Genomic DNA, 19,857 nt, shown 5'->3' with positions numbered 1-19,857 from the left:
GAGCTGGGCTTCCAGATGATGGGAACCACCTCTGCAAGACTACTCTTCCAGATGTCCTAGGTATCCCAGCTCTGATAAATTCTAGCACTATGTCACCTTGGGAAGTTTACTGAACCTTTGTAAGCATCCATTTTTCCATTTGGAAAAGGAAGGGGCTTGGGATTGAAAAGGTGTGAGGGGAGGGAGAGAAGTAAAAGGGTACTAGATGTCTCTTCCAGCTGTCATGTTCTGTGTTCTCGCATCCAATAGTTTAAAGTTCTCTTGTTGTAAGTCGCAGATTACTAGACCAGGTATGGTAGGTAGAGGTCATGCCAGGACAGTGTAGTCCTGAATGTTCGTTAGAGCTAGAAGAATGAGTTAGAAGGACTTATACTGGCTATGAGTCCTGCAGCCCTGAGAGGGTATCCAGCTGTCTTGAAGCTTGGCAGGTCAGCATTCAGGGCTAGGGCTCTAGCTGACCATCCCCCCAGGGACAGAGACTGCTAAGAAGTATCCATGTGCTCCAGATAAGCAGGGCCCCAGATAATACCCCATTGTGCCCGGGAGGGCCCAACTCAGGGAAACTTGAAGCCTCGGGTTGATACACTGGAAGGAGAGATGATCTATGGTGGTCCCTGTGGGGATGGTTTGAATAGCTTGGATGTAATCCAGTCCCTCTCCTCTGCTAAAAGGGTAGCAGCAAGCTCACAGCAGAAAGATTCAGTGCTCTGGAATGGGGGCAGGACATAGCTTTAGGTCTTGGCAAAGTAATGGAGTAGACAAAGCTCATCTTTGGCCCTTTCTCCTCCCTTCCTCATTGGGTGTCTGTCCTCTAGCTAGCAGTTAGGAAATATCTCAGGCCGTAAAGAGACAGCAAAATATAGTTTTAATCGCTAAACTGTTCTATTAGGCAGGCTTTAATTGATAAGAGCCACACACATCCTTGAGCCTGGGGTGATGGGGGATTCCCTGTTAGCTGTTAATGGCTCCTTTCTGTCTTTAAATGTTTCCTAGCCTCTCTAGTCTAAAAATAGCTTCTATTTCTGTAGTACTTTGCAATTTACAAAGTGCTTTCCTCACAAAAATCCGGTGGGAGTAAGTGGTAAAATTATTATCTCTGTTTTATGGATGAAAAAGCTGAGGCTCACATGGGTAAAGTAATTTATTCATTGTCACACAGCTGACAGGTGTCAGGGCCAGACGTCAAAGCAAGGGCTACCAAGCCATTGCTTGCTGAGGACATCTGCTGGAGTGTTCTCTCCCCCAAAAGCAAACAGCTTAGAGATTCTTGCCTTGCTTTCATTTTTCAAAAAGTAGTAGACCTAGTAGGTGGAACTACTCTTCTAGGCCAGTTTCTAACCAAAGAAAAGGAGTGGGTCACTGAAATCGAAATAATGGAAATCTTAGTGAAGAGGGAGGGGAATCACCTCTCCATCTTAGAGTTTGTGATAGAGAAAGAGAGAGAAGGGACATAGACCACCATAGTGTGGGGAAGAATAGTTTTCAAAGAGTTCAAATGAAGGATGGATAGGAAGGATCTCAGGCCCCTAAAATTCTTCAGGGGAAATGGACCAGGAGGGATGGGAAACTCACAGAAATGAAATCCTGAAGACACGAAGAGGAACAATCCCTTCTATCATCTAGTACTTATAGAGATCTAGCTTCCCTGGCCATCCTCTCTTATGTAAGATGCATTTTTTCTCGTGCCTTCTGGTTACTCTGCATTGATAATTGCAGACCCTTCCTCTGCCACTATAGCTCAGTAACCTCTTCTTCTTTAAGGTTCACTCTTTCCAAAAATATCATTCTATCTAGATCCTATCAACCATTATGAACTGTCCTCATACCTCTTCCTTCAACCCTTCTACCACCATCCCCCATTAGATCATTTCCCTTTTTTTCTCAAGGATTTCAATATCTGTTTCATAATTTTCCTTTCTACTCTCACCCTTAACCTGAGGGTTTAGTGTTAGCCTTGGAGTGAGGAAGACCTGTGTTCAAATCCTGCCTCAGCTTACTAACTGTGTAACCCTGGATAACTTATTAAACTTCTCTCTGATTCAGTTTCATCTGTAAAATGAGGATAATAACACTATCTTGTTATGAGGTTCAAATGAGGTAACAGATGTAAAGTGATCTATAAACCTTAAAATGCCATATATGTTCTCTTATCATTATATTTATGCTTATATTCATTATAAATGTTATATTTATATTATAAAGGACTTCCACATATGTATTTAGGGTTCCTCAAATACCCTGATCTCCTAGTTCCTAAATTTCCCCACTGCTTTAACCTACTTCTTCACTCCATCTCAGATTCATAGAAGGAAAACCAATATCCTAAATTTCATGATTACTCATAATTATTCCATGTCCATGATGAAACATTCTTAAAATCCTCCATCCAACAATGGGCTTCTGTCATTCCATCTCTCCTTCATTCCTTCTAACCCTATTTTTCATCCTCACTGTGACCTCCAATCCTTCTAGACCCCCAGTGGCTTGCCTAGCCCTTTTCAAGGCTGCTCATCCATGTCTGGTGTCCACCTGATTCACTCAACTCTTGCCTATGGCTCAAGAAGCTGTAGCATGCACAGCAGCCATACCACCATGGCAGATGGACTAAAGCAGGCTGCGGGTAACTGACAGGCTTCAAACTTGTCAGTGCCAATGGCCATGAAGGTGGCTGAAGCAGGCGCTGTGAAGCACTTAGAGCTTGGTCAGACATCAAAGATGCAAGGTCCTTCACAGCATCCCAGGCCATCACCAGTTGTCTTCACTTGTATCTTGCCACTAGACTTCGATGACTCAGGAAGAGAGTGAGGCTGATGACTTTGTGCAGCTTTGCCTCACAACAAAGGACAAACAATAGACCCTCAAGGCATTCTCAGGTCATAACCATTTCTCTGGCTTCACTTCCTTCCCTTCCCAATCTTGACTCTATAGTTAACCACTTCAACATCACATTGTCCTCTATTCTCAAATTCCTTGCCCACTGGTCCTGTCTCATGCCAAACAAACTCTCCCCACCCACCCCTCAACTTCTACCTGGCATATTGTTGAACGATGTTGAAATAAATCATGTAAGCAAGTGAACTGGTGTCAGCTATTATTATCCAATCTCAACTGGGCCCTCACTGCAGCAAGGTTGTCTTTTTCTTCAAGACAACAAGTATTTATTAAGTACCAACTATATACTCAGCACTGTGCTCAGTGCTGGAAATACAAAGAAAAGCAACAAACAGTCCTGACTCTCAGGTATCTCATATTCTAATGGGAGAGACAACATGCAAATAACTGTACAAACAAGATCTAGAGAGAAAAATTTGAGAAAATCAGAATGAAGGCACTAAGGTTAAGGAGAATTGGTAAAGTGTTTTTTTTTTAATTTTATTTATTTATTTGCAGAAGGTAGGACTTTAGCTTGGACTTGAGGAAAATCAGGAGGTAGAAATGAAGAGTGAGATGGTACTAGTCATGGGGGACAACCCGTGAAAATGCACCGTTTGGAGATAGAGCTGTGGGAGAAATGATTTATTATCTTGTTCAGGAGAAAAATTAATATACTTTTTAAATCCAACCTTATGTGATTAAAGGTTGTCCACACCCAGAATGTCTTTGACCCCAGTAACTCTCTAGGAATGCTGGAGATGGCAACAGGGTATTTGGGGTTCCTCCAGGTTCTGGATCCACCCAAAGCATTCTCATACCACACCCAAAACTTGTAATAGGTTCACCCAAGCTCATATTTTGGGTTCCCTTGTGTTTTGGCTTCACCCAAATTTTATCGAACGTTTACTCATATCTATCTCAATCTATGTTTTCTAAATCCTATATAATATAAGCCTTCCAGAACCTGGACAAGAGGAAGTCACACCTCCTTTCCAGCTTACTCTCCTGTACCAAATGACCTATTAAATTTCTTTCTAAAACTATTTCAGATGTTAGAGTCTGTTCTTGCAAATAATAGAGTGTCTTGTCCAAGGGAGAGCAAGGAGGTCAGTGTCACTGGACCACAGAGTATATGGAGGGGAATAAAGTGCAAGAAGACTGAAAAGGTTGCAAGGGGCCAGGCAGGGAAGGGCTTTTGAAAGCAAACTGTTTTCTCATTCACACCTCTCTCAGGCTACTCCAAAACTTCTCTTCCCTCTTTAAGCCTCCTACACCATGGCTATAACATGCTGCTCACTGAGTAGAGGTCCTCATAGCATCATAGATATGAGCTGGAAGGGACTTTAGAGACCATCTGGACCAACAATCTTAATTTACAGGTTAGGAAACAGGTCCAGGTGTTAAGTGAGTTGACTAAGGTTACACGGGTAATAACCATATGGGGTAGGATTTGAATACCCAGCTCATCTGACTCTCCAGAATCGTTCCGATTTCCACTACACCATGATGCCTCCCTTGCACTTTACTGAGAGCATAGAGACCATTTGAGCGATCTCCCTCTTCTCTCCCTATGCTTCAAAACTACTTGACAACATTCTCTCTTGCCTCCTTTAATCTATTCTCAAAGATGCAGCTCTTCTCACCAAGTCTGATTCTCTGTTTCTACCTTTGATTCCATCCCATATTCTCTGGCATATTGTTCCCCAAATAATTCCCTATATCTCTCTAATCTTAATCTCTCCCTACTAACCCTTACATACTCATCTTCTTAATCCTTAAAAAAATTTTCTTTGTATGCATACTCTTTACTTGTAGACCTCAAAGAGATAAAAGAAAGAGGAAAAGGACCCATATACAAAAATGTTTGTACCTCCTTTTTATTGTTGTCTTGGCAACAAATTAGAAACAAAAGGAGATGCCCAGTAATTGAGAAAAAGCTAAACAAATTATAGTATGTGAATGTAATAGAATGTTATTGCACAGTAAGAAATTATTAATGGGACAGTTTCAGAAAAACTTGGAAAGATTTGTATGAACTGATGCTTAATGCCAAAGAACTCATGATAAAACAAATTACCCACTTTTGACAGAGAGGTTATAGGTTCAGCACATAATGAGATGTACATGGATGTGTTTTGTTTACAGGTGACAATGATTTTCTTTTTCTTTTTTTTTCTTTTTCAGTTGACAGATAGTGAGAATTTGGTGGGGGAAAGTAGCTAATGATTGTTGTTCAGTTCTGTCTAACTCTTCATGACCCCACTGGAGATTTTCTTGGCAAAGACACTGGAGCAGTTTGACATTTCCTTCTCCAGCTCATTTTACAGATGAGAAAATTGAGGCAAACAGGGTTAAGTGACTTGCCCAGGGACACACAGCAGCTAGTGTCTGAAACTAGATTTGAACTCAGGTCTTCCTGACACCAGGCCCAGTGCTCCATCTACAATGCACTTAGCTGCCCATGATAGTGTTGCCAAAAAAAAAGAAAGAAAAAGAAAAAAAGAGCCACTGAAACATTTTAAAACATATACAGAAGAGAAAAGAAGGAAACACAGAAAAGGACAGCTTTGAAAGTAACATGCTGAATTTATTTTATAATAAAAAAAAAACAAGCTATGTATAACAGAGATTCATGGTTTCACATGTGGTCTTCTTTTCCTGTTCTACTTTGTATATGGAAATATCTTCTCTCTCTCTCTCTCTCTTTTTTTTTCATTGTTGTTTGTCAAATTCAGAACCGGAGGTGGTGTAGGCATTGAAGAGGTCTAGGGGTTTTGGGGTGCTGGGACCCCAAGATTGCGGTACCGGGCCCTGTCTGAAAGAATTCAACTCAAATCTTCTTCAGCCAGAGGAAAAGTTTATTGGTGGTAAAACATATAGGCCGGGTGACGCCCGTAAGGACAAGCGGGCATGTGAGATTCTCAGCCCCTGAATGAGGGCCAAGGTGGATCTTAAATACTAAAGTAACTTTGGGTGGCCAGAGAAGGGGGCTGAGCAAAGGGTGTAGGTAACAATTCTAATTGGGGAGGTCGGTGGAGACCGAATAGACAATGGGAATAGATAATGGAGGAACAGGAAGGCAGAAGTTTGAAAGGCATCTGCACAAAATCAAGGTGGGGCTAGGACTTTCAAAAGGAGACAAAGGAAGATCTTTCTGGGGCCTATAGACAAGAGGGAGCCTAAGGCTTTTAGGGCCTTTAATCTGAATAAGATTAAAAGGTAAAGCTAAGGCTTTCAAAGGGAGATGAGAGTCTGGGGCCTGTGACTCAGATTCACTTTGGGGCAAAGGGTGAAGATCTTGGCTTGGGCCCCGCCCTCATCAGGCATAACAAATTCAGCATGTCCAAAATCAAACTCCTTATCTTTCCCTCCAAAAGCTACCTCTCTTCTGTATTTTCCTCTCTCTGTCTAGATTACTGATGGGGATAGGATCTGAACCCCTAAAAGGAAAAGACTATGTCTTTGGGATCTGGACCCCAAAAAAAGAAAAGCCCTGGACTTTCCCACACAGTCCAAATCTCTGGCATTTGCCTGAGGCATCACCCATCCCAGTAATCCTTTCCACTGTCCTTTTTTGTGCCCCACTCCCACCCACCCAGCCCAATCCTCCATTTTCTATTACCTCTGAGCCACCCCAGACTATTCACCACTCCTCAATCCCATCCAAATCTTTCTACAATCTTTTTTCCCTGTAAAAATATCTGTCTTGTCCCTATCAAATGCATAGACTCACTATGAGTCCGGCCCTCTTGTTTTGGCTTCAGGAATAAAACTCCCTACTTAGACTGGAAGGCTTGAGTGGTCAAATTCTTTCAAGGCAGACTCACTCCCTTTACCCTTGCACTTTGGGCCTCCCAAGACCCCTAGATGCTAACATTACCACCATTCTTCCAGTCACCCAAAATGAAAACTTCCAAGTCCCTCTTCCTCTCTTTCCCATATCCAATCAGTTCTTCCTGATTCTATTTCAACATCTTTTGACTCCGTCCTCTTCTCTCTACTCACACAGCCCTAGTTTAAGCCCTTATCACCTTTCACCCGAGTACAGCAATATCATCCTAATAGGTCTCCTTACACCCAATATCTCCCCTCTTCAATTCACCTTTCAATCATCTCCCAAATTGATATTCCTAAGGCATATCTGACCATGTCACTCCCTTGCTCAGGAACCTACAATAGCTCCCTCTTACCTATTGATATAAGGATAAAATACAAGCGTCTCTGTTTGGCATTTAAAGCCCTTCACAGTCTGGTTTCAACTTACCCTTCCACACCTACTAAATATTAAACTCCTTCCTGAGCTCCTCAATAGAGGTCTTCAAGCAGATGCTAGGCAGCCACTTGTGGCATTTGTCATAAAGGGCTTTCTTTGTCAGGTATGGGTTAGACCAGACTGTCTTTAATTCTTTCCTTCAATTTAATAAGCATTTGCTAAACACTAATAGGGGCAGGCACTGTGTGAAGATGCAAATAAAAACAGAATGGCCTCTGCCCTAAGGAAGTTTACATTCTACTGAGAGGAATCATGCACAGAAATAACTAAATTAAAATACATACCAAGGAAATAGAAGGTAATTTGGGAAGGGAGGGTCAATAAGGAAAGGAAGGAATCAGGAAAGGCCCATTACCTGAAAGAGGTAAACATCTAAGCTGAGCCTTTAAGGGAGTCAAAGACTCTGAGAGAGTCATAGCACAGGCCTTGGGGATAATTTGGGTAAAGGTGAGAGACATTATGTAGTGGACAGAACAGAAAAGTGCCTGAAGGAGAGCAATGTGAAATCAGTCTGGAACTAGAGATTGGAACCAGCCTGTGAAGGCCTTTAAATACCACATGGAGAGAAAAGACTGAAGCTTTTTGACCAGGGGAGTGAAGAGGTAAGCCCTGTGCTTACTCATTCCCATGACCACATTCTCTGTAGCCTGTTGGCTTCATCATGAGGTAAGTGCCTAGTTTTGTGATGTCAAGAACTGTATCTGGAGCTCAGTAATGGTTTTGTGCAGCCAATCCAAGCAATTATCAAGGCCACAAAGAGACAAAGACCCCGTGGAGAGAGTATTACACAATCAAATTGTTCCTGTGTATTTTTCTTAATTACCTCATAATGCTAAGTAATGCTACAAGTAATAAGAGGTCAGTTTTATATAGAGCTTTTAGGATTCCAAAAATGCTTTCCTCACAACAGCCCTCTGGGGCAAGTAATACCAGTATTATTATCCCTGTTTTATTGGTGACACTCCTTTACACAGCTCATTGCCTTTCTATAAGAGGAAAAGCCCTTCTGCCCACCTTTAACAAGAGAGGGTTAAAAAACCCCAACCCAACAACATAGGTTTACTAGATAATTAAGGGAACAAGTCTTAGAAATCAAAATTTAGTTCAAACATTAGGTACAAGATACAAACAGCACAGTGTTCTTAGCTCCAAGTTAACACTTATGCTCCTATTATTAAATACCTACAATGGTCAAATTTCTGTGCTAGGTGCTAGATTTATAAAAAAAACCAAAGTCATTTTCTAATGTTTCCTACCCTGTTGTAATTCTGTTTCCTAAATGGGGGCTCAATCCCTTATTTTAACCTAATATCCTTCACTTTTCTTTTTGTTGTTCAGTCTTTTCAGTTGTGTCTGACTCTTCATGACACCGTTTGGAGTTTGGAGTAGTTTACCATTTCCTTCTCCAGCTTCTTTTACAGATGAGGAAACTGAAGCAAACAGGGTTAAATGACTTGCCTAGGGTCACACAGTTAATAAATGTCTGAGGCCAGATTTGAACTTGGGTCTTCCTCTATTCCCCTGCTCTACCTAGCAGCCCCTTCTCTCTTCTCTTTACCTTTCTGATTTTGAAGGGAGCAATATGTTTTTTTTAATTAGTTGATTTTTAGTTTTCAACAATCACTTCCATAAGCTTTTGAGTTTTAAATTTTTCTCCCCCTCCTTCTTCATCTCCCCCTAAGACATCGAGCAGTCTGATATAGGCTATACATATATATTCCTATTAAACATATTTTCACATTAGTCATGCTGTAAGGAAGAATTAGAACCAATAGGAGGAAGCATAAGAAGGAGGGAACAAAACAAAACAGAAGGAAAAAAAAGCAAATAGTATGCTTCAGTCTGCATTCAAACTCCATAGTTCTTTCTCTGGATGTGGATAGCATTTTCCATCATGTGACTTTTGGAGATGTCTTAGATCCTTGCATTTCTGAGAAGGGCTAAGTCTATCAAAGTTAGTCATAGCACAAGATGGCTGTTACTGTGTACGATGTTCTTCTGGTTCTGCTCACTTCACTCAGTATCAGTCCAAACAACTCTTTCAAGGTTTTCTGAAGTCTGCCTGTTTATCATTTCTTATAGCACAATAGTATTCCATTACATTCATATGCCACAACTTGTTCAGCCATTCCCCAATTGATGGGCATCCCCTCAATTTCCAATTCTTTGCCACCACAGAAAAAGCTGCTGTAAATATTTTTGTACATATGGATCCTTTTCCCCTTTTTATGATCTCTTTGGGATACAGACCTAGAAGTGGTATTGCTGGGTCAACAGGTGTGCATAATTTTATAACCTTTTGGGCATAGTTCCAAAGTGCTCTCCAAAATGGTTGGATCATTTCGCAACTCCACCAACAATGCATTGGTGTTCCAATTTTCTCATGTCTTCTCCAATATTTATCATTTTCCTGTTTTGTCATATTAGCCAATCTGATAGGTGTGATGTGGTACCTCAGAGTTGTTTTGATTTGCATTTCTCTAATCAGTAACGATTTAGAGCATTTTTTTCATATGACTATAGATAGCTTTAATTTCTTCATCTGAGAACTGCCTGTTCATATCCTTTGACCCTTTATCAATTGGGGAATGACCTGTATTCTTACACATTTGACTTAATTCTCTATATATTTTAGAAATGAGGCCCTTATCAGAGACACCAGTTGTAAAAATTCTTTCCTAGTTTTCTTCTTCCCTCCTAATCTTGGTTGCATTGGCATTGTTTATGCAAAAACTTTTCAATTTAATTTAATCAGAATTATCCATTTATTTTCATGTAGGAATGTAAACAGTTCAACTTTAATAAGTGTATTGATTTCTCTTTCCTGTTTACCTTTTCATGCTTCTCTTGAGTCTTGTATTTGAAAGTCAAGTTTTCTATTCAGCTCCGATCTTTTTTTTTTCAAGAATGCTTGAAAGTCCTCTATTTCTTTGAATATCCATTCTTTCTCCTGAAAGATTATACTCAGTTTTGCTGGGTAGGTGATTCTTGGTTTTAATCCTAGCTCCTCTGGCCCCCAGAATATCATATTCCAAGCCCTCCAGTCACTTAATGTAGAAGCTGCTAAATCTTGCTTTATCCTGATTGTGTTTCCACAATTGAAACAATTGAAACAAAAGAAACAATTAAATTGTTTCTTTCTGGCTGCTTGCACTATTTTCTCTTCGACCTGGGAACTCTGGAATTTGCCTATAATATTCTTAGGAGTTTTCCTTTTGGGATCTCATTCAGGAAGTGATCAGTGGATTCATTCAATTTCTATTTTACCCTCTGGTTCTAGAATACCAGGGCAATTTTCTTTGATAATTTCTTGAAAGATCATGTGTAGGCTCTTTTTTTTTTTTGATCATGGCTTTCAGATAGTCCAATAATTTTAAAATTATCTCTCCTGGATCTATTTTCCAGGTCGGTTGTTTTTCCAATGAGATATTGCACATTGTCTTTTACTTTTTCATTCTTTTGGTTTTGTTTTATAGATTCTTGATTTCTCATAAAGTCATTAGCTTCCATTTGCTCCATTCAAATTTTTGTTTTGTTTTGTTTTTCCTTTTTTTTTGGCTAGGCAATGGGGTTAAGTGACTTGCCCAGGGTCACACAGCTAGTATGTGTTATGTGTCTGAGGCCAGATTTGAAGTCAGGTCCTCCTGAATCCAGGGCTGGTGCTCTACCCACTGTGCCATCTAGCTGCCCCGCTCCATTTAAATTTTTAAGGAATTACTTTCATTAGTGAGCTTTTGAACCTCCTTTTCCTATTGGGCAATTCTGCTTTCGAAGGCATTCTTCTCCTCATTGGCTTTTTGGACCTCTTTTGCCATTTGGCTTAGTTTATTTTTTAAGATGTTATTTTCTTCAGTATTTTTTTTGGGTCTCTTTTAGCAAACTGTTGACTTGTTTTTCATGATTTTCTTGCATCACTCTCATTTCTCTTCCCAATTTTTCCTCTACCTCTCTTTCTTGTTTTTCAAAATTCTTTTTGAGCTCTTCTGTGGCCTGGGACCAATTCATATTTTTCTTGGAGGCTTTGGATGTTGGAGCTTTGACTTTGTCGTCTTCTTCTGGTTGTACATTTTGATCTTCTTTGTTACCACAGTAAGATTCTATAGTCTGAGGGACTTTTAAACTCTTTGTTAAGGTAGGGCTCTGCTTCCAGTGTGGAGGGTGTACTGTCCCAAGCTTCGGCGTTTTTGTGTAGCTGTTTTCAGAGATACTTCTAGGGACCTGTAAATTTTCAGTTCTTCCAAGGTGGTATAATCAAAGGAGAGGTGTTTACTCCTTTCCTGGCCTGGGCTCTGGTCTATGAGTGACCACAAGCCCTCTTTCCTGCCTTGGAACTGTGAGGAGGATTCTCTCTGCACCTCCACTACAAGCACTACCACTCCAGAGCTCTTCCTCCCCCCAGGACCACCACCTAGGACTGCAACTCATATCCAAGCATGAGCAAAGCAAGAGAAACCTGCCTCAGCACCAGCAAAGAGATTCCTGAAATTCCCCTCTGAAGAGCCGCTTGATATCCCTAGAGTCTGTGGGCCAAGAGCTCCAGAAGCAGCTGCTCCCACTTCTGCCCCAGGGCTGTGCCAGGGCTGGGACTAGACTGTGTTCCTCTCTCACCCAGATCCGACAGACCTTTCACACTGACCTTCTAAGTTATCTTTGGCATTTGTGCATTGAGAAGTCTGGAAAGCACCACAGCTCCCCTTGATTCAGTCCCCTGAGGCATGTTCTGGCTTTCCTCTGGCCCCATCTTTGCTTATGCAGCCCACGTTGAACTGTGTTCCTCTCCCAGCCCAGCGCAACAGACCTTTCCTGTCAACCTTCCAGGTTGCCTTGGGCTAGAAATTTGTTTCACTTTATCTTTTTGTGGGTTCTGCTGCTCTAGAATTTGTTTAGAGTCATTTTTTACAGGTATTTGAAGGGGTTTGGGGAGAGGTCAAGCAAAGTCACTGCTTTTACTCTGCCATCTTGGCTCTGCCCCCAAAATTATCCATTTTGCATTTCATAATGTTCTCTGTCTCTTGTTTGGTCATAAATTCTTCTATTCTCCATAAATCTGACAGGTAAACTATTCCTTGCTCTCCCAGTTTGCTTATAGTATTAGCCTTTATATCTAAATCGTGTATCCATTTTGACTTTATTTTGGTATAGAGTGTAAGGCGTTGGTCTATGCCCAGTTTCTGCCATACTCTTTTCCAGTTTTTCCCAGCAGTTTTTGTCAAACCATGGGTTCTTATCCCAGAAGCTGGGGTCTTTGGGTTTATCAAATAGCAGATTACTATAGTCATTGACTACTGTGTCTTACATACCTAACATATTCCACTGATCCACCACTCTATTTCTTAGCGATTACCAAGTAGTTTTGATGATTTCTCCTTTATAATACAATTTAAGATCTGGAATGGTTAGGGAGGGAGCAACATATTGAAGCAATAATAATTCATACTTCTATAGCACTTTCAATTTATTATTTCAGTTTTTACTTTATCAATCCTATAGGATAGATAGTGCAACTATGGTTAGCCCTAATTTTACAGATAAGGAAACTGAGACTCAGGTGAAATGTCTGAGGGCCAGTCACACCAATAGCAAATTGTAGAACTAGGGCAGGAGCCCAAATGTCCTGCATTCTTTTCCCCTACAACACACTCAAGGTCAAGGATTTTATCGATGCAGCAGAAGTCTAAATCCTCTAGGGGGAAACAAATACACACCAAATGCCTAATGGACATGGGGCCACTACAGAGCCCCATCCCTTCTCTCTGGGACCCATCTCTTCTGTCAGTTCCACCTTCCCCCTTCCCTCTTTTCCTTTCCCCCAGGGCTCATTAGAAAGTTTACCTAAACCGAACTCATGTGTTAATAGTAGAGGAATAGAGTTTTTCCTACCCAACTAACACACACATACATGCATACATATATATATATATATATATATATATTTTTTTTTACAGGGACTTTCTAGAGACAGTGTCACCTGGTGTTCAATGATAAGCTTTAAAAAAATTATTGTTATCTTTTGTATTTTATAAGACCCAGGATATCCTTGTCCTGACCCCTCCTAGGGAGTAGTTCCTCATAACAAAGGCAGCTCTCTAAGTTTCGGAGATGGTTCCAACTTGCATTGAAAGAGCAAATTCCTTTAAATCAGTGAAATCATAGATCCAGTCCTTATGCCATATAAGAAACTAGAAATTTTGTCTCTAAAATTTTTCACTTATAGCTTTTGTTTTGAAATTGTGTTCATTTCTCAAAATGTCCCTTCCCTCTCTCATATCCAGAAAGCCATCCCTGTAAGAAAGATTTTAAGAGTAAGAGGGGAAGAACAGTTCAGTAAAACTAATCAACACATCGGTCTATTCTGACAGTATGTTCCATTTCCCAGTTCCACCCTTCTCTGCAAAGAAGAGGGGTAAGTTTATTCTTATATCTCTTATTTGGGGTGAATCTTGACCCTTAAATTACGCCGCATTCAGTTTCAATTTCTGTGGCTGTTCTTTCTATTTACATTGTTATACTCATGCTGTATGCTGTTTTCTTGGTTCTGGTTACTTTAGTTTTCATTTATTCTTATGTCTTCCCATGCCTACTCGTTTTCTTCTTGTTCATCATTTTTTTTAATGGCGTAACAATAGCACATTACGTTCATGTATTACTGCTAATGAAGCAATTTCCTGGTCAATGGACATCTACTTTTTCCTATGCTTTGCTACTCCAAAAAGTGCTGCTATAAATATTTTGGTATATATTGGACCTTTCATCCTCTTTGAAACCAAAGGTTTTATAGCTGGCTCCCTTCTTGGATTTTTGTCTCCCATCAATTTCTGGTCACCTTTACTGTAATTTGTCCTACATTGCAACTACTCTCAATCATATCTTATTCCACCAATATGGTCAGGCGGTTTTCTCTCAATTCAATTCAACAAACATTTATTCGACGACTTTGTCTTATATTTTTGTACTGCATTAACTTTCAGTCATGTCTGACTCTGCACACCCTGTTTGGGGTTTTCTTGGCAGAGAAACTGGAGTGGTTTGCCATTTCTTCCTCCGGCTCATTTTTACAGATGAACGAAGGCAAACAGGGTTAAGTGACTTGCCTAAGGTCACACAGCTAGCTAATAAGTGTCTGAGGCAAGATTTAAACTCGTGATGAGTCTTCCTGATTCCAAACCCTGTGCTCTATCCACTCTATCACTTAGCTGCCCATGTTGAGTGACTAATAGAGGCAAAGACAATGTCAGACACTGGGAATATAAAGACAAAGAAATCAAAATTTCATGCTGTCTAAGCAGCTTATGTCAAACTTTGGTGATCAAAAATTAATCTTTGGGAGCAGCTAGGGGTCAAAGTGGTTAGAGCACTGGCCCTGGATTCAGGAGGACCTGAGTTCAAATCCGGCCTCAGACATGTAACACTTACTAGCTCTGTGACCCTGGGCAAGTCACTTAACCCCATTGCCTGACATAATCATCATCATCATCATCATCATTTTTGGTTCTTCTGTGATGAATATTTTAGCAATTTGCTGGAACTTCATCATTCTCCTATCCTTGGGGCTTATGATACGGGGTGGAGCTTTTGTATTTCATTAGCAAAACTAGCTGGGATTTAAAAGGGATCCCTTTATATGAATTCTGCTCTTTTGATTTAGATTAGCAAGACTCCATGCAAATAAATTTTTACCAGTCCTTGTTAGATGCATTCCATCTTTAGCCAAAAGATCATCATTCTGATATTATGAGCCATGGTCCAGAAATTCAAATCCCTTTGTCAAATGCCATCTTCTTAACAAGTTGTTCCCACTGAGAGCTTAAGTAATGGACATCAGGTAGAATGAAGGAGCTGGTACTAGAAGCAACAATATGAGGGAAGAAGGGGCAAAAGAAGTCAGGGTTTTTAAGTTTATAGCTTTTAAGAAGTAAAGACCAGGGGCAGCTAGGTGGCACAGTGGATAGAGCACCGGCCCTGAAGTCAGGAGGACCTGAGTTCAAATCTGGCCTCAAACCAAACACTTGACACTTACTAGCTCTGTGACCCTGGGCAAGTCACTTAACCCCAATTGCCTAAAAGCAAAAAAAAAAAAAAAAGAAGCTGGAGCAAAAGAACCACCAACATGTGATGGAGAAGGGATAATGGAGAGTCCTTGGCTTTATGGACATCCCGGCAAGAAAGGAACCTGAAAGCCTTGTTGGGAAGGTAAAACTGAAAATTTCCAATCTCTTGACAAGTCCTTTTGATTCAACCTTTGGAATATCTTTCATAAACTAATCCTTTCCTCCTCTGACATTGTCCTACCCTGGTGTAGGCCCTCATTACCTCACTCTTGCAATAGCTTTCTAAATTGTCTTTCTGCCTCAAGTCTCTCCAGACCCCCACCTCATCCTCCATTCAAGCTATCAAAGTGATCTTCCTAAAGTTCAGGTCCGACCATGTCATCCCCTCTTCAGGAAACTCCAGTGGCTTTCTGTTACCTCCAGGATCATCTGTTTGGCTTTTAAATCCCTGCCTTTCCAGCCTTCTTACACCTCACTCCCCTCTACATACTCTATGATCCACTGACACCGGCCTTCTTGCAGGACACTCCCAACATCTCCCAACTCCTGCCTGGAACTCTCTCCCTCCTCACCGGTCTTCTAGCTTCCTCAGCTTCCTTCAAGTCTCAACTAAAATTCCACTTTCTGCAAGAAGCCCTTCCTGGTTCCTCATCATTCTAGTGCCTTCCTTTTCTGATTATCTCCAATTTATTCTGTCTAAATCGTGTTTGTACACAGTTGTTTGCATATTGTCTCCTCTATTAGATTGTGAGCTCCTTGAGGACAGGAACTGGTTGTTTTCCCCTTTGTATCCCCAGCTTAGCACAGTGTGTGGCACATAGTAGGTGCTTTGAAATGCACGTATGTAAGTACATTTGACGACTCTTAGAATGACAAGTTTGGAATAAATAATAATTAATGTATCTTCAAGTCTTAAAACTCCATCTATTAATGGACTAACTCAAAAGACTTCCTGGTCAAACTTATGCCTTAATCTGAGCAATATGTTTTTTTTCATCCATCTCGTTTTTCCAGTGTGTGTGGTTGGGTTAACAAAGTTCCCTGGAAAGCATTGTAGTTTTCCAGAGTTCGTTGCAATTGGCAGCATCACTCCCCTCACTCCCCCCACCCCCGACTAGGAGAATTTGGTGAACCTTAACCACAATCAGGTAATCCTTCAATTTGGGACTTTTTATGGGACAGCCTCCACGACGCTAGGTAGCAACTACCTTTATGTCCTTATGTTTTATGATGCAGTATTACTAGAGGTGGAAAGAGCGAATAACGGAAACCCTGGAGCACACTAACAAATATTAGCCCTGTACTCTAGTCCCCACCCGCCTGCCTTGCGCAAGACTGAGGTGCTAGACCCTTGGCAGTGAGAGGCTGGGGGAGGGCCGAGGGTCCTAGCTGGGATTGGCTGACCCTGGAACACGTGGCCGATGCTGGAAGGGGGGAGGGTCGGGAGGAGGCGGAGGCGACTGGAGAGCCAACTGAGGGACAGCTGAGCCGCAGTCCCGGGTGGCCTCTCCTCCTCTGTTGTACTGTGCACTGTGAAGCGCAGGCTCAGCCCAGCAGGGTCCCACCCTCGATCGCGGATCAGCCGCCTGGAGAGCTCCCTTTGCCCAGCAGGACCGGTAGCTCTTCTTGGTGAGTTGGGGGCGGGGGTGGCCAGCCCCTAGTCTGGGTGGGGAGCTTGGGCTGGGGGAACAGAATGGAGTGGAGGGGAAAGGGCGATCAGAGGGAGTCCAGCCACAGCTGGCAAGGGAGACACGCAGACTGGAGGAGCCCACACCCGCCGGGCGGAGTCGAGGGCACGGAACGTTTCATCCTCGAATTAGTTACACATCTCCCTGCTTTCTAGAGCTTTGTATGCTCGGGCTGACGCGTGGGGGGGGGCGGTGTCAGCAGATAGGAGGCCGGAGGGCCAGGCAGTCGGAGGCTGCAGTAACTGGAGCTGGACTGGGGCCGGGACTGGGTGTGGCCCCCGCCCACTGGCTACCCGCGCATTGGCGCAAATCCCCTGCTGCGGGCTAAACTGGCTATTACAAAAATGGGATGGGGTGGGGTGGGGGTGAGCTGAAGAGGAGCACTGAGGCTTTGGAGATGAGCGTTGAAGGACGTATTCTCTGATGCAATGTGTAACAGTCAAAAGATTCCAGAATAGGAGTTGGGAAACTTGGGTCCCTTATCCACGCCAATATTAGCTTTGTGACCTTGAGCAAGTCATTTCCCTCTCTGCATTCATCTGTAGTAACTCACATTTACATAGCGCTTTGAGAAATATTTCAACAAACTGCATTTTGATCATCCATCTGAGATAAGGAGCATAAGTATTATATTCCCATTTTACAGCTGAAATATAGATCCAAAGATCCGGTGACTTTCTCAGGGTCATCCAGCTAATCTGCAGTGGGAGAGCACTCGATTACCTGCCATGATAAATTAACCTTGGCTCAGTTGAAAGCGTCTGTGAAGGGTAACGGGAAAGGCGAGGAAAGAAAGGCTCTGGCTAAGTGCCAGACGGGGGGTTGGGAGAGAGGGGAACTGCGTGTATGGGGCACTGATTCTCAGTACTCGGTAAGGAATGTAGGACCACCACATTCTCTAAACTCTAAAAGCATCAGGGATGTTCCTCTGTGTTCATCACGTCTTGGTCGCTGGCTTTATGGAGATTTCCCACATTTGCCCTGCGGTGTGTTTAGTGATAAGGGGCTGCCTTAGTGGTAGGAAAGAAGAAAGGTCTGAATTGTACTGTAGGTGGGATTGGGTGAGGGGTGGGGGGTTGGGGAATTTCCCGGATTGAACTTCAGGATACTTTTGCTGAAAAGGAACAAGATACCTATGGGGTGGGGCAGGAGCAGGGGGCACTGCAGAGGCCCCCAATTCTTTCGAAGCAACTGTTTCGTCCCACCCTTGCTTCTAAAACCCCCTTCTAAAACCTCAAGGCCAATTCCAAATTTGGACATATGTCTCAGTGATTTATGAAAGCTTGGAGACTGGCTGGGGATTAGTTTAGTCTAGAAGAATCTCTCCACCCTTCGGCTGCTTGATTCAGGGATCGGGACTTTTCCTATTAGCTCAGTATATCCTGATATCCTGATTTGTACACCCTCTCAGGTGAACACCATCTTTCTCAATTCAGTCTACTTCTCTGGGTACTTACCTTGATAGGGAGCCCTGTAGCTTCCCTGCAGCTGGGAAAAGAGGCCAGCTGTCTGTCTTTGTCTCGCAGCCATCCCCCACTCCCACTGAAAACTCCAACAATTCATTTGACTTCTTCCATTTGTGTTGAGGCGCTTTGGCAGCTGGGAGACACATGGGAAATATTTGTCGTTTCCTGGGAAAGAGAGACAGCTGTGTGGTGGGGGGGGGAGAAGCAGTACTGCAGGGGGAAATTCCATGCCCCTTCTCTAGAGGTTGATTTCTCGGTCTTCCTGTAACTTGGGGCGGGGCGTATTGCAGGGCCAAGTGCAGTAGTCTGGGACAGGTGTTAGTAGAATGTAAACTCCTCAGGCGCAGGGATTGTTCTGCGTTTTGCTTTTGTGTTCCCCAACACTTAGGGGCAGCCTGTCACAACTGATAATGAACTGGCCTTGGAGCCAAGGAGATCTAAGTTCAAATCCCGCCTGACACTTACTGGTTATGTGACCCTGAGCAAAATGTTTAACCTCTCAGTGGAGTCATATGGCATACATTCTTGGACAAGTAGGCACCTAATATTAAATGTTTGTTGAATTGGATGTCCCAGGAGAAGTCAAGGGGATCTCATCTACTAAGTCAAGTCAACAAGCATTTCTTAAGTCTGTGTGCCAGGTTTTGTGCTAAGTGCTAAAAATGCAAATGCAAAGAAAGGCAAGTGCTAAAAATGCAAAGAAAGGCTAGTGCTAAGACAGCATTTCTTGGGTGTGGCTGCAGTCTAGCGTGTGGCTTGCCCTCTTTTCACTCTGCCCCTTTCCTCGATTCACAGCTAGGTAGCAAATTCAGTTAAATAAACTTCTGTTAATCAAGGTATTGCAGTCAGGAATGGTAATACAGAGCTGTTCTCAGGGAGCTTCTTTTTAAAAATAATTGATACACTTTTGTTTTATATTATCATTATTTCCCCAGTATGTCCCTCCCCATATTCTACCCATTTAACCCAGCCCTTGTAACAATAAAGAAAGACAAAAGGGATGGGAGGAGAATTCAGTTCAGGGAAAAACTAATAAAGCCATCAATCAATTCTGACATTTATATGCAATACTTAACACTCACAGTCCCTCTCCTTTGCAAAGAAGGGAGGTTATTTTCTGATCTCCTCAAAGACCCTCAGATAGAATATAGTGAAGATAAGGGAGAGATCCAGACACAGCTCTTAGGGGAAGAGCAGCGTTCTCAGGGCAATCTGGGAATGCTGCATGGAGGAAATAACACCTGAGCTGGACCTTGAAGGAAGTTTATCTCGAGAAGTGGGGCTTGCCTCTGAATACATGGAGGCAGGAGTGTAGAGTCTATTAAGAAGAATAGGATGATGAAATAAGCTTAGAAGGTAGGTTGGACCAAGATGTTGGACGGCCTTAAGAGCCAGACCATGGAATTTATATTTCATCCTTCTCATCCATGGCACTAGAATGACTGATCAAAACTTTGGTTTAAGAAGATGATGTGGACAGTTGTGTAAGGAGAAGGAGAACCTGGAAG

General features: G+C 42.3%; 1 protein-coding gene and 1 long non-coding RNA gene across 3 annotated transcripts in view; one reads left to right on the top strand and one right to left on the bottom strand.

The window, feature by feature from the left end:
- Window positions 1–18,662, bottom strand: part of LOC110192858 (uncharacterized) — a 33,295-nt gene extending 14,633 nt beyond the window's left edge. The window contains exon 1 of the long non-coding RNA XR_013484874.1: window positions 18,341–18,662. This is a non-coding gene — a long non-coding RNA (uncharacterized LOC110192858). The remainder of the gene's footprint in view (window positions 1–18,340) is intronic.
- The window catches only part of ANXA6 (annexin A6), a 58,539-nt gene continuing 55,328 nt past the window's right edge, over window positions 16,647–19,857 (top strand). For both annotated transcript variants that reach the window (XM_020964259.2, XM_020964258.2), the window contains exon 1: window positions 16,647–16,824. The gene's annotated coding sequence lies outside the window, so the exon portion shown is untranslated. The remainder of the gene's footprint in view (window positions 16,825–19,857) is intronic.

This window comes from Phascolarctos cinereus, unplaced genomic scaffold (assembly GCF_003287225.1).
Source record: "Phascolarctos cinereus isolate Bilbo 61053 unplaced genomic scaffold, phaCin_HiC Scaffold_2;HRSCAF=192, whole genome shotgun sequence".
In the NCBI taxonomy this organism is placed as follows: domain Eukaryota; kingdom Metazoa; phylum Chordata; class Mammalia; order Diprotodontia; family Phascolarctidae; genus Phascolarctos; species Phascolarctos cinereus.
Note: the sequence above shows the minus strand (reverse complement) of the source record. Positions and strands in the feature narration are given on the sequence as shown.